At 48.8% G+C, this 15,761-nt stretch overlaps 2 pseudogenes; one reads left to right on the top strand and one right to left on the bottom strand.

Annotated features, from left to right (window-relative positions):
- Positions 1 to 467: 467 nt before the first annotated feature.
- On the bottom strand, positions 468 to 4,906 carry LOC133052951 (PI-PLC X domain-containing protein 1-like; annotated as a pseudogene).
- Positions 4,907 to 4,995: 89 nt separating this feature from the next.
- LOC133052950 (PI-PLC X domain-containing protein 1-like) lies at positions 4,996 to 10,215 on the top strand (annotated as a pseudogene).
- Positions 10,216 to 15,761: the final 5,546 nt, after the last annotated feature.

The following is a 15,761-nucleotide window of genomic DNA, read 5'->3' as shown; positions in this document are numbered from 1 at the left end:
ACCTCACACTCTGCATTCGCCAAGAGATACACGGAGGACCGAGGAGACCAAGGACCCTGCCACCTGGCCACACCCCTGCAGTCTCCAACGTTCAGTGGACGGGCGGACGGATGACCAGCCCCGCAGGACAGGGCTGAGAATAGCCTCCACAATACCCAGCTCCTAAACGCGCCGTTCATCAGCCCCAAGGTGGCTTCCGGTTTAGGCTGGTGACGGCACACGATGTGACTGAGAAGCAGCCCCCGTGATGCCCAGCTCCACCCACGCGCCATCCGGCGGCCTTGACGCAGCTTCCAGTTCAGCCCACTAATGTCACAGGATTTGAACAAGGAGTGGCCTCCGCAATGCCCAGCCCCACAGTGCGCCGTCCGTCAGCCCCAAGGCGGCTTCCAGTTCAGGCTGGTCACATCACAGAACGTGACTGAGACGCAGCCTCAGCGCTGCCAAGCTCCAGACGCGCCAGTCCGTTAGCCCCGGAGCAGCTTCCGGTTCAACTTGATGACATCGCCAACAAGCCCAACAGCCCAGATTAAGTCGCCTGCGATGGTGTTGGTATAGCCGGCAGCTGGCCCCGGGCACTGGCCCCGCACCCATGCGCAAAGGTAGTGGAGCCAGGGACCAGGCTGGGTGGATGAGGACAAAGTGCAGGTTCTCCATGAGGTTGATGCCGGCCATGAACAAAAGAGGGGCTGCAGTTCATGGTGCGAGATGTGGGGTCCGGTGCCCACGTGTGCAGTCACTAACCCATGGAGTCATGTGGCCAACCAAACCGTGTGGTCACCGGCTCACATGATTGGCCACCCACCCATGGGGTCACTAACCTGCGAGGTCATGTGGTCACCTGTCCACATGATTACCCCTTCACGCCATCACCCACCCACATGGTCACCCACTCACTGGGTCAGCAACTCACATGGTAACCCACCCTGCAGGCAGGATCTCAAACCGGTCACCCACCCACACACTTACCCACCCACGCGGTCACCAACCCACACATCTCCTGCCCATGTGAACAGTAACCCATGGGTCACCTGCCCACACAGTCACCAAGCTGTGCCATCACCCACCCAGACTCTGGCCTCCTCTGTGGTCAGAGATTCAGATGTCCGACAGAGACCCAAGTTCAGACAGCAGGGACTCACAGAGGTGTTGACTGATGAATTTCTCCTGTTACAGAGGGCAGGCGGGCTGGACAGTGACCCTAGAGATGTCCACGTCCTGACCTCGTGTGGTGTACACAAAAATGTCCGCACGGATGTTCACGTCCTATCTACATCCTGACCCCCTGTGGTAGACACAGTAACATCCCCAAGGATGTCCATGCCATGGTCCCCAGGTGGTGAACCGAATAACGTCCCCCAGTATGTTGTGTTCCATTTCTCCTTTTGAACCCAAACCCAGCCCCATGTGCTAGGACATGCGTGTGACCAGGTGTCCTGGTATGAAGGCGGCACTCACCTTGGTGGCTGCAGCTCTTCATGTGCTCCAGGTAGTGGACGAGGTCTAGGTGCTTCACCTGGTTCCCCCACCAGTAGGGGATACTGGGCCACAGTTCTGCATGCTGACTCATGGATGCCTCGTCCTTGTATGACAGGATGACCTGCTGGCCCCGGGACCATGGCTGGCACAGAGTTGGCACCTCCTGTGGGGAGAATCATCCAGGTGCCCATGAGACGTGTGCACATGGGTTATTGGGGTGCCTTGTGACACAATGTGTCAGGTATTGGGGGTGTCCCAGAAGCTACAGCAGTGTGTGGATTATTGGGGTGTCTATGAGAAGTGATGGAATGGTTATTGGGTTCTCTGTGAGAAGAGACAGTCAAGGGTGGAATAATGGCATGTCTGAGTAGAGACACTAGTGGGTAGATTACCGGGGTGTCTGAGTGGAGAAGGTGGTGGGTGGGTTATTGGGGTGTCTTGAGCAGTGATTGGTATATTTTTGGGGTGTTTGAGTGGAGACAGTGGTGGGTAGATTACTTGGGTGTCTTGAGCAGTGATGGGTCAGTTATTGGGGTACATACCTGAGTGGAAACAGAGGTGGGTGGATTATTGGGATTTCTGATAGGAATTGGCAGGTGGATTACTTGGGCAACTTGAGGCGTGATTGATGGATTTTGGGAGTGTCTGAATAGAGACCGGGCAGGGTGCATTATTGGGCATGCCTGTGACCAGTGATGGGCTGGTTACTGGGGTGTTTGAGTGGAGACAGTGGTGGGTGGATTACTTGGGTTCTGTGAGCGGCATCACCTGGAGTCTGAATCAGGCTCATTCAGTGAGCAGATAGTTGGATTACAGTGAAACCTAGTGCTCCCGCTGACAAGAGCATGGGGAGCCTATGGCCCCTGCTCACCCCACGGAAACACAGCATATCCCCAAAGATGTTCTTGAAGCAGCCCATCAGGTACTCATGCAGGTCCTCCATCATGCCATCGGAGTTCCTGCATGCCAGGATGACCACCTCCTGGGGATGGTTCCCCAGCCACTCTGAGATCTGCATGAGGGCATTCTGGACGGGGGAGGAGGAGAGGGGCCTTGTAGTGAGAGACAGAGGGGCGTGGGTGGGGACTTCTCCCCGCACAGCCCCTCTACAGACGGGTTGGGGGTCTTCACACACAAAGACATAGAGCATGGTGCCTGCTCCCAAGGGGCCCAGCCTCTTCTGAGTGGCAGTGGGGAGCTGTGGCATTGCTCTGGTGTGTGTGTGTGTGTGTGTGTGTGTGTGTGTGTGTGTGTGTTTCCGTGTGTGTATGTAGATGCTCTGGTAGGTACAGGTGCACACGCATGTGTGCATGTGTTCAGGGTATGTGTGTGCATGGATATGCATGTGTGTGTGTGTGTGCACAGCAGCAGAGAGCAGTGCTTATAATACTGTATGAAGTCTGTACTCCAGGGAGCGTGGGAGGCCAGAGGCCAGAGTGAAACATTAAGTGACTTGTCCAGCAGCCGAGAGAATGGACTGGACACCCCAAAACTGGTAGACACAGGAAAAGAAATGTTAGGGACCTGGTTTAGCCAAATTCTGGGAGACACCCCAGAGTCCTGGGGTACAGCAGTGGGTTCAGAAATGCATGTTGGTCAGGAATTCTGAGTGCCTGATGCCAGAGGTCAGCCCTCTCCTGCCAGAAGTGGACGTCTGTCTGTACCCTTAGAGATCAATGTCTTCTAACTGGAGTGGACCTGTGTTGTTCCCTTAGAGGTCTACCTCTCCTGCCTGGAGTGACCAGATGTCCATCTGAGTGGACGTGTGCCCATTCTCTCCAAGGCCCTCCATGTCCTGCCTGGACCAGACGTGGGTGTCCCTGGCTGGCGGACCCCCGTCCATACCCTCTGCCTCCCCCCCACCTCCACGAGGGCCGTTGTGTACACCTTGTGGCCAGAGTGCAGGTTCCCCTCGGTGCCCTCTGTGTGCGCCATCCGCAGGTCCTCACGCCCAGCATCCAGCTGCTTCATGATGCTCAGCACCTGCACACAGAGGTCGGTCACCTGTGCTGGGCACAGAGGGCGGCCCCCCGCTCAGGGGCTGGGCATGCACTGAGGATGCCCAATGAGGGCCACATCGTCCACTGTGAAATCAACAGTGTTGGTGCTGCCCTGCTTCTGGGAACAGGGTTGAGGCCCTGCTTCTGGGAACAGGGTCTCCAGGGTCACTGGTCACATGGAGCACACAGCCCGGGTCCAGATTGTGGTCTTGGGGGCAGTGTTCTTGCAGAGTCCAGCCTCACCCTCCTCTCAGGCAGTCCCTGGGTGGAAGCGCCCTGTAGGTTCACCAGCCCAGGCTCCAAACACCCAAGCTGGACCCTTGGACATGAGGACACACAAGACCCGTGGTATCACAGTCATCCTATTATAACTTTTCCCCCTCCACAGTAATAGTCCCCCACTACAGTAAGGGCCCTCCTTGATTATGAATCCCCTCTCCACAGTAGGGTTTCCCTGGTGGCTCGGCTGGTAAAGATTCTGCCTGCATTGTGGGAGACGTGGGTTCAGTCCCTGGGTTGGGAAGATCCACTGGAGAAGGGAAAGGTTGTGCACCCCAATATTCTGGCCTAGAGAATTCCATGGCCTGTCTAGAGTCAGACAAGACTGATGAACTTTCACTTTCTCCACAGTGATATCCCCCCTACATAGCCATAGCCCTATTTATTGTTGTATCTCCCCTCTATCATATTAGTCAGCTCTCTACAGTAAGGGCCCTCCTTGATTATGAATCCCCTGTCCACAGTAAGGCTTCCCTGGTGGCTCAGCTGGTAAAGATTCTGCCTGCATTGTGGGAGACGTGGGTTCAGTCCCTGGGTTGGGAAGATCCACTGGAGAAGGGAAAGGTTACCCACTCCAGTATTCTGGCCTGGAGAATTCCATGGCCTGTCTACAGTCAGACTTGACTGATCAACTTTCACTTTCTCCACAGTGACATCCCCCCTACATGGTCATAGCCCTATTTATTGTTGTATCTCCCCTCTATCATATTAGTCAGCTCTCTACAGTAATGTTGCCCCTTGTACAAATAAAGTCCTACCTCTATGTAATCACCCCCTCTATAGAATAATAGTCCTTCTCCCTGAAGAGCTCATCCTCCTGTAATACTCCCCTTTCCTCGTCACAATAACCTTTCAGAATAAAAGTCTCTTCTCTAATCTGAATAGTCAACGAGATGCAAGTAAAACACACAGCAAAACAGTATGTAAGAACCCCAAGCACCGCACCATGGGGACCCCTGTGGATGTGTGTGCCCCGCCACATAGGGCTCCTTTGGTGTGTCTGTGTCACCATCCTGGGGACACCTGAGGGTGTGTGTCTGTCTTCCCCTCACAGAGGAGACCTCCCCATAATACAGGTCACCTGCCTCCTGGGTGTCCTTTCCACAACTCTCCACCTAACACAGGTCACCTGCCCACTCCCGAGTCATCCTGTCTCCACATCCCTGGACCTCTGTTCCATCATAATCCGGGTCAGGGTGTCACAAGCGCTTCATCTTCCCATTTGCACTGGCCTGAGATGGTGGTGGGTTCACTGGGATGGGAGGAATAATGTCCCATCGCCTGTGGACACCAATCCTGTACTTGCAAGACACTCTCCCATCTCCCAGGCACATAGGTGTGGGTCACCTGTCCTCTCTTCCTTGTCTCTGAACCCCAGCTGTCTGGTTTCCCAGTGCAGATTCAGGAGTGCTCAGCAGTAGTGCCACCCAGCCATGAGGCCTCGGACAGCACCCCAGGGAGCAAGCCGGGTGCCCCTGCACACCCTGATGGCACTTCCTCCTGTGAGTCAGCCGCCCACTCTGAGTTCTCAGCTGACTCAGGTGAGCAGGTGGGGCGCATGCCGGTGAGGTCAGGTTCTGCCCCCGCCGGCCCACAGTGAGACACTGGAGGAGGCCCCGTGTGACCTCATGCGGTAGACTGAGGTAGAGAACCCACCTGGGCCCAGTTGCCCCCAGGAGCAGGGGCCCACCTGGAGGGGACAGATAACTGTCAAGCACAGCTCTTGCCTTGTGTAATTCCTTCCTCCTGGGAGATCCCCGGCTGCTGGAATCCTTCTCAGGGGATCTGATGGGCAGAGAGCCAGGGCTGGAATATGGGCAAACCTCATTCCTGCTTGCATCAGGTGCCTGCAGCCTGGCTTTAAGAGCTCACACCCAGAGGAGGGAGTGAGCAGTAGGGCGTCCACCAGAACCTGGGAGTCCTGCAGGACTGGGGTCCCTCTGCTCTGAGGGTCCCTTGGTGCCAGGGTCTCTCTGCTCTATGTCCCTCCAGGGCAGGGTCCCTCCATCTTGGGGGGCCTCAGTGCCGTGGTCTCAAGTCGTATGGTTGCCAAGGAGAAGTGGGCTGTGTGCAGGGTGGGGGACACGGGTGGTGGTCTTTCAAGGGGTGTTGAAGGTCATTTGCTGCAGCAGCACCTAATTTAATCCTTGTAGAGGTGGATGGCAAGTGCCTGTGTGTAGCTGACAATATTCATATGAGTCTTTGCTTTTTCTTTTAATTTGGATTGGGTAGGGGCACTGTGACTTCCTTTCCCATTTTTTCCCCATGTTTTATCCTCATATTTTTTTTTTTTTTTTGGTCCATCATGACTCTCTACAGAGAACACAGTATCATTTTCTGCTGCTAGTTTATGTTAATATTAGTTTTTTTGCTTTTTCTTTTATTTTGGATGGAGAGAATCTATTATTTTCTTTCCTTTTTTTTTTTATCCTTATGTTTTCTTGTTTTTCCATTATGACTCCTTGTAGAGGACACAGTACATTTTCTGCTACAAATTTATATTAGGGCTTCCTTGTGGATCAGTTGGTAAAGAATCTGCTTGCAATGCTGGTGACATGGGTTCGATTCCTGGGTTGGGAAGATCTCCTGGGGAAGGGAATCGAAACCCACTCCAGTAATCTTGCCTGGATAATTCCATGGACAGAGGGGTCTGGTGGGCTACAGTCCACTGGATAGAAAAGAGTTGGAAACAACTGAACAACTTTCACTTTTTCAATTTATGTTAGTTATTTTTTTGCTTTTTTCTGTCTTATTTGTGTGGCAGACAGATGTTTCTTCCTTTCGTTCTCCCCGCTTGATTCCTTCTTGCCTTTCCTAGTACTGTTTCTGGGGGTGGGCACAGACCTTTGTGGGTCTTGTGTGTCCTCATGTTCAAGGGTCCAGCTTGGGTGTTTGGAGCCTGGGCTGTTGAACCCACAGGGCGCTTCCACCCAGGGACTGCCTGAGAGGAGGGTGAGGCTGGACTCTGCAGGAACACTGCCCCCAAGACCACAATTTGGACCCGGGCTGTGTGCTCCATGTGACCAGTGACCCTGGAGACCCTGTTCCCAGAAGCAGGGCCTCAGTCCTGGCAGCACCAACACTGTTGATTTCACAGTGGACGATGTGGCCCTCATTGGGCATCCTCAGTGCATGCCCAGCCCCTGAGCGGGGGGCCGCCCTCTGTGCCCAGCACAGGTGACCGACCTCTGTGTGCAGGTGCTGAGCATCATGAAGCAGCTGGATGCTGGGCGTGAGGACCTGCGGATGGCGCACACAGAGGAGGGCACCGAGGGGAGCCTGCACTCTACCACATGGTGTACACGATGGCCCTCGTGGAGGTAAGGGTGGGGGCAGGGGGTATGGACGGGGGTCCACCAGCCAGGGACACCCATGTCTGGTCCAGGCAGGACGTGGAGGGCCTCTGAGGGGATGGGCACACGTCCACTCAGATGGACATCTGGTCACTCCAGGCAGGAGAGGCAGACCTCTAAGGGGAAAACACAGGTCCACTCCAGTTAGAAGATGCTGACCTCTAAGGGAATGAACACACATCCACTCAGATGGACACAGGTCCACTCAGATGGACACACGGTCACTCCAGGCAGGAGAGGCTGACCTTTAAGGGGACAACACAGGTCCACTCCCGTTAGAAGACATTGATCTCTAAGGGGATGGATACACTCCTCCTGGCAGGAGAGGGCTGACCTCTGGCATTAGGCACTTAGAATTCCTGACCAACATGCATTTCTGAACTCACACCTCTAGCCCTGGCCTCTGGGATGTCTCCAAGAATTTGGCTAAACCAGGTTCCTGACACGTCTTATCCTGTGTCCCGTTTTGGGGTGTCCAGTCCATTCTCTCGGCTGCTGAACAAGTCACTTAATGTTTCACTCTGGCCTCGGCCCCCAGTGTCCCCACCACAGAACCTAATGACCCTTGGAGGTTCCGGCCTGGGCCTCACTGTGAATGTACCCTGCTGGCCTCCCATGCTCCCTGGAGTACACACTTCTCACAATATTATAAGCACTGCTCTCTGTTGCTGTGCACACACACACACACACACACACACACATGCATATCTGTGCACACACAGACCCTGAACACATGCACACATGTGTGTGCACCTGTACCTACAGGAGCGTGTACATACACACACAGAAACACACACACACAGACCCCCCAGAGCAATGCCACAGTTCCCCACTGCCACTCAGAAGAGGCTGGGCCCCTTGGGAGCAGGCACCACGCTTTATGTCTTTGTGAGTCAGGACTCCCCAACCAGTCTGTAGATGGCTGTGCTGGGGGAAGTCCCCATCCACCCCCTCTGTCTCTCAATACAAGGCCCCTTTCCTCCACCTCCTCTAAGAATGCCCTCCTGGAGATCTCGGAGTGGCTGGAGAACAACCCCCAGGAGGTGGTCATCCTGGCATGCAGGAACTTCGAGGGCATGATGGAGGACCTGCACGAGAACCTGATGGGCTGCATCAAGAATATCTTTGGGAACATCCTGTGTCCCCGTGGGGTGATCAGGGGCCACAGGCTCCCCATGCTCTTGTCAGCGGGAGCACTAGGCTTCACTGTAATCCAACTATCTGCTCGCTGTGTGAAGCTGATTCAGAGTCCAGGTGATGCTGCTCACAGAACTCCAGTAATCCACCCACCACTGTCTCCACTCAAACACCCCAGTAACCAGCCCATCACTGGTCACAGGCATGCCCAATAATCTACCCTGCCTGGTCTCTATTCAGACACTCCCAAAATCCATCAATCACGCCTCAAGTTGCCCAAGTAATCCACCTGCCAATTCCTATCAGAAATCCCAATAATCCACCCACCTCTGTTTCCACTCAGGTATGTACCCCAATAACTGACCCATCACTGCTCAAGACACCCAAGTAATCTACCCACCACTGTCTCCACTCAAACACCCCAAAAATATACCAATCACTGCTCAAGACACCCCAATAACCCACACATCACCTTCTCCACTCAGACACCCCAGTAATCTACCCACTAGTGTCTCTACTCAGACATGCCATTATTCCACCCATGACTGTCTCTTCTCACAGAGAACCCAATAACCATTCCATCACTTCTCATAGACACCCCAATAATCCACACACTGCTGTAGCTTCTGGGACACCCCCAATACCTGATACATTGTGTCACAAGGCACCCCAATAACCCATGTGCACACGTCTCATGGGCACCTGGATGATTCTCCCCACAGGAGGTGCCAACTCTGTGCCAGCCATGGTCCCGGGGCCAGCAGGTCATCCTGTCATACAAGGACGAGGCATCCATGAGTCAGCATGCAGAACTGTGGCCCAGTATCCCCTACTGGTGGGGGAACCAGGTGAAGCACCTAGACCTCGTCCACTACCTGGAGCACATGAAGAGCTGCAGCCACCAAGGTGAGTGCCGCCTTCATACCAGGACACCTGGTCACACGCATGTCCTAGCGCAAGGGGCTGGGTTTGGGTTCAAGTGGATAAATGGAACAGTACATATTAGGGGACGTTATTCGGTTCACCACCTGGGGACCATGGCATGGACATCCTTGGGGATGTTACTGTGTCTACCACATGGGGTCAGGATGTAGACAGGATGTGAACATCTGTGTGGACATTATTGTGTCCACTACATGAGGTCAGGACGTGGACATCTCTAGGGTCACTGTCCAGCCCGCCTGCCCTCTGTAACAGGAGAAATTCATCAGTCAACACCCCTGTGAGTCCCTGCAGTCTGAACTTGGGTCTCTGTTGGATATCTGAATCTCTGACCGCTGCAGAGGCCAGATTCTGGGGGGCGATGGCACAGCTTGTTGACTGCATGGGCTGGTGACCCCATGGGTTATTTGTCACATGGGCAGGAGATGTGTGGGTTGGTGACCCTGTGGGTGGGTAACCATGTGGGTGGGTGACCGGTTTGAGATCCTGCCTGCAGGGTGGGTTACCATGTGAGTTACTACCTGGTGAGTGGGTGACTGCGTGGGTGGGTGATGGTGTGAGGGGGTAATCATGTGGACAGGTGACCACACGCAGGTTAGTGACCCCACGGGTGGGTGACCACGTGGGTTGGTGGCCACTTGGAGGGATCACCACATTATGAAGTGACCCCGTGGGTGGGTGACCAATCATGTGTCGGTGACCACATGGTCTGGTTTGTCACATGACTCTGTGGGTTAGTGACTTCACATGTAGGCGGCTGACCCCACAGCTGGCACCGTGAACTGCAGCCCCTCTCTTGTCCCAGGCAGGCTGTTCATGGCCGGCATCAACCTCACAGAGAACCTGCAGCTTGTCCTCATCCACCCGGCCTGGTCCCTGGCTCCACTACCTTTGCGCATGGGTGCGGGGCCAGTGCCCGGGGTCAGCTGCTGGGCTATACCAACACCATCTCAGGCGACTTCATCTGGGCCGTCGGGTTTGTTGGTGATGTCATCAGGTTGAACCAGAAGCTTCATCAGGGCTGACAAATGGCACGTGTCTGGAGCTGGGCATCACGGAGGCTGCGTCTCAGTCACGTTCGTGTTACCAGCATGAAACGGAAACTGCCTAGGGGCTAACAGACGGCGCACTGAGGGGCTGGGCATTGCGAGACCACTCCTGGTTCACATCCTGTGACATCACTGGGCTGAACCAGAAGCTGCTTCGAGGCCGCAGGACGGCGCGTGGGTGGAGCTGGGTGTCACGGAGGCTGTGTCTCAGTCACGTCCTGTGCCGTCACCGGCCGAAACCGGTAGCCTTGGTGCTGATGGATGGCATATTTAAGAGCTGGGCATTGCAGAGGCTATTCTCAGCCCTGTCCTGCGGGGCTAGTCATCCGTCCGTCCATCCAGTGAATGATGGTGACTGCAGAGGTGTGGCCAGGTGGAAGGGTCCATGGTCTCCTTGGTCCTCCGTCTATCTCTTGGCGAATGCAGAGTGTGAGGTGAAGATTAAAGGTGAGTGCATGACTTATACAATCACATCCTTAGGGAGACACACCCGGTCCATGGCTTCCCAGTAGGAAAGTCTGGGTTGTCCCTTCCCCCTGGCACCGAGAGCAGCAGACGGTGACCCCCAGATCGGGAGGCGGGGGAGGCAGTATGGCAGTGGCTATATCTTTCCGTGTGTGCTTTACGTTTCTCTTCTCTTCTTATCTATTCGTAAGGCCTCCTCAGACAATCACTTTGCCTCTTTGCAATTCTTTTTCTTGTGGATGCTTTTGATCACCATCTCCTGCACAATGTTGGGAACCTCCATCCATAGGTCTTCTGGTGCTGTGTGTGCCAGGCCTAACCCTTGAGTCTATTTGTCCCTTCCAGAGTATACTCACAAGGGATTTGAATAAAGCAAAGAACCACAGGGACACAGTAGATTGGGAAAGACTAGAGATCTCTTCAGGAAAATTAGACATGCCAAGGGAACATTTCATGCAAAGACAGGCACAATAAAGCACAGAAACGTTATGGGCCTAACTAAAACAGAAGAGATAAAGAGGTAGCAAGAATACACAGAAGAACTGTAAATTAAAAATAAAAAAGATCTTATTATCCTGGATAACCACGATGGTGTGATGACTCACCTAGAGCCAGACATCCAGGAGTGCAAAGTCAAGTGGGCCTTAGGAAGCAGCAGTACGAACAAAGTTAGTGGAGGTGATGAAATTCCAGCTGAGAGCTTTCAAATCCTAAAAGACGGTGCTGTTAAAGTGATGGACTCAATAGGCCAGCCAGTTTGGAAAAAGTGGCAGTGGCCTCAGGACTGAGAAAAGTCAGTTTTCATTTCAATCCCAAAGAAGGGCAATGCCAAACAATGTCAAACTACCACATGGCAGCACTCATTTTTCATGCTAGCAAGATAATGCTCAAAATCCTTCAAGCTAGGCTTCAACAGTATGTGACCTGAGAACTTCACAGACCCCACATTCAAACAGTTGATTCTTAATGCACAGTGATACCACAAAGATGGTCAAGATAAAGACACACGATGTGATTTTATGTATGTTTAAATCAGTGAAACAAAATATTCACTGCAAGGTACATACTTTTTTAGCTTGAAAAATCTTATATTTGAATGTAAAACATCCTGCTGAAATTGAAAAATATGTGTTAAAGCGAAATTCATTCTTAATTGTCAATTATTTTGAGCCTATGGAGAAAAGAAAATAAATTTACATTCATTGGGACTGCTTTAGTTCAGTTCAGTCACTCAGTCATGTCCAACACTTTTCATTGGGTGCTGCTTAAATTTTCACAGACGTTTTTTCTTAAAAATTCCCTTACAGTTTTAACATCTCAATTAGATATAAAATGATCAGTAGATTTTATACAATGTTTTCTGGACATTTTCATTTCCTTTAATTTATGAATGTAACTAGAATGTTTTTCTATTGAGTGAGTATTAAAAATGACTCCTCTCCCTTGTGTGGAACACAATGTTTACACTAGTGGTGGGAGATATTTTATTGCCTAAAACCTTTTCTAATTCAGCTCTACAATCTAGGATTTTTGTTTGTTTGTTTTCCTTTGTTTAGGCTGAGAATTTTCTCATCTATTTTTAGTATCTTCAGAGTTTCTGTTAGGAATGTGTGTCTGCTGTTGCTTACTTGCACCGTCGTGTCCAACTCTTTGCCACCCCATGGACTGTGAGCCCACCAGTCTCTTCTGTTCACGGGGATTCTCCAGGCAAGAATGCTGGGGTCAGATTCCATGCTCTCCTGCAGGGGATCTTCCTGACCCAGAGATGGAATTCGCATCTGCCACAGCTCCTGCATTGCAGGCGGATTCTTTACCACTGAGTGAAACTGGATCTTGTATACGTGAAACCCACTTTAATTATGAAGATTCATAATCAGTGAAAAACAAAGATACAGAAGCCCAAAAATGCATTTATCTTTAACCAATTAATAATAAGAATAAAAACCTTCATGTCAATTTGAATTTGTTTATTTTTTCAATTAAATTTTCATTGAAGGATAATTACTTTCCAGAATTTTGTTGTTTTCTGTCAAACTTCAACATAACAGTCTTTCTTAACTCATAGTTTCTCTTAAATATCATCTTATTCTGTGTAAATAACTTCTTTTAACATTTCTTACGGACAAGGTATCTGCTGAGAATGAATTCCCCAATGTTTTGTTCATATGAAAATATCTCCTTCTCCTTTGTTTTTGAAGGATGATATTCCTGGATGTAGAAGTTAATTTCAGTAGTTTAAAAGAAAAAAAAATACGTTTGATTTATTGAAATGTTGTACCTGTAGCATGAATATACTAGTTAAGCTGTATAATTCATTGATTTGTAACTTATTCATAGGTTGAATAACCATAACCACAGCCTCATTCTAGAATATTTTCATCATTCCAATTGGGAAACACTCTTTTGCTGGCAGACATTTTCCATTTCCCCCTTCATCTGGGCCCTTGCATTCACTCCTCTATTTTCGGTCTTCAGAGAATTACCTAATCTAAGACATACGTATTCACACGAACAGAATAATGCAATACACAGCCTTTTGTTCCCAGCTTCTTTTAATTAACATGATCATTTCAGAGCTCTAACATGTTATAGCTTATATAAGAACTCCATTCATTTGATGGCCAAATAATTTTGTATTGCATATTTTATTTATTTGATCACCGGTTGATGGTCATTTGAGTTATTTCAATGTTGTTTTCCTTTTTTAAGTTTATTTCTTTTGAAAAATTATTTTTAAATTAATAATTGTAAAATTTTAAATTTAATGGCCTTTTCTGCATCTATTTAGGTTATCATATGATTTTTAGCTTTCCTCTGGTTAATATGGTGTGTCACATTAATTGATTTGCGAATATTGAAGAATCCTTGCATCTCTGGAATAAAGCCAACCTGATCATGGTTTTTGATATGTTGTTGAATTCTGTGTGCTAAAATTTTGCTGAGGATTTTTTGCATCTATGTTCATCAGTGATATTGGCCTGTAGTTTTCTTATTTGGTCTTGTCTTTGCCTGGTTTTGGTATCAGGGTGATGGTAGTCCTGTAGAATGAGTTTGGAAGTGTTCCTTCCTCTGAAATATTTTTGAGAGAGTTTTAGAAGGATAGGCATTTGCTCATCTCTGAATGTTTGATGGAATTCACCTGTGAAGTCATCTGGTCCTGGGATTTTGTCTTTTGGGAATTTCTTGGTCACAGCTTCGATTTGGAGCTTGTAATTGGGTGGTTCGTAATTTCTATTTCTTCCTGTTTCAGTCTTTGGAAGATTGAGCTTTTCTAAGCATCTGTCCATTTCTACCAGGTTATCTATTTTTTTGCCATAGAGTTGTTCATAACAGTCTCTTATAATCCTTTGTGTTTCTGCATTTTCTGTTGTAATTCTCCCTTTTCATTTCTAAGTTTGTTGATTTCATTCTTCTCTCTCTGTTTCTTGATGAGTCTGGCTAAAGGCTTGTCAATTTTGTTTATTTTCTCACAGAACCAGCTTTTAGTTTGTTGACCTTTGCTATTGTTTCTTTCATTTATTTTTCATTTATTTCAGCTCAGATTTTTATTATTTCTTTCCATGTACTAATTTTGCTATTTTTTTTTCTTTTCTTTATCAGTTGTTCTAGGAGTCAATTGAGCTTGTCTATTCAATGCTTTTCTTGTTTCTTGAGTTAGGATTGTATTGCTACAAACTTCCCTCTTAGAACTTCTTCTCCTGCATCCCATAGATTTTGAGTTGTTGTTTATTCATTGTCATTTTTTTCTAGAAAATTTTCGATTTCCATTTTGACTTCTTCAGCAACCTGTTGGTTATTTAGAAACGTGTTGTTTCATCTCCATGTGTCTGTGTTTCTTACAGTTTTCTTTTTTTCTCCTAATTGATATCTAGTCTCATAGTGTGCTCGTAAGAAAAGATGCTTGATACAATTTCAATTTTGTTCATTTTACTGAGATTTGATTTGGGACCCAAGATGTGGTCTCTCCTGGAAAATGCTCCCTGTGCACTTGAGAAGAAGGTGTATTCTTCTTCATTTGGATGGCATGTCCTGAAGATATCAATGAGATTCATCTCATCTCATTTATCATTTAAGACATGTGTTTCTGCATTAATTTTCTTTTTTGATGATCTGTCCATTGTTGTGAGTGGGGTGTTAAAGTCAACTATGATTTTTTTTACTGTCAATTTCTCTTTTAATGTCTGTTAATGTTTGTCTTATGTATTGAGGTGCTCCTTTGTTGGGGGCATAGATGTTTACAATTGCTATGTCTTCATCTTGTATTGATCCCTTCATCACTATGTAGTGTCCTTCCTTATCTATTGTAATCTTCTTTCATTTATGGTCTGATATGAGGATTACTATTCCTTCTTTCTTTTGATTCCCATTTACATGGCATATATGTTTCCATCCTGTCACTGTCAGTCTGTATGTGTCTTTAGGTCTGAAGTGGGGTTCTTATAGACGGCAGGTACATGGGTCTTTTTCTTTTAAATTAATGTGTTTATTTTAATTGAAGGCTACTTACTTTGCAGTATTGTGGTGGTTTTTGCCATATATTGAGCTGAATCAGCCATGGGCATACATGTCTTCCCCATCCTGAAACCCTTACTGCTTCTCTCGCCATCCCACCCCTCAGGGTTTCCCCAGTACAGCGGCTTTCAGTGCCCTATGTCATTCATCAAAGTTGGGACAGGTGATTTATTTCACATATAGTAATATACATGTTTCGCTGCTAGTCTCTCAAATAATCTCACCCTGGCCTTCTCCAACAGTGTCCAAAAGTCTCTTCATTATATCTGTGTATCTTTTACTGCCTTGAATATGTGGTCATCATTACCATCTTTCTAATTTCTATATATATATGTGTTAATATACTTTATGGGTCTTTTTCCTTCTAACATACTTTACTCTTTATAATAGGCTCCAGTTTCATCCACCTCATTAGAAGTGATTCAGATACATTCTTTTTAATAGCTGAGTCATGTGTATCATGGTTTTCTTTTCCATTTGTATGTTGAAGGACATCTAGGTTGCTTCCATATCCAAGCTATTGTAAACAGTGCTGCGATGAGCAT

This window comes from Dama dama, chromosome X, assembly GCF_033118175.1.
Source record: "Dama dama isolate Ldn47 chromosome X, ASM3311817v1, whole genome shotgun sequence".
Lineage (NCBI taxonomy): Eukaryota > Metazoa > Chordata > Mammalia > Artiodactyla > Cervidae > Dama > Dama dama.
This window is presented reverse-complemented; position numbering and strand designations above follow the sequence as displayed.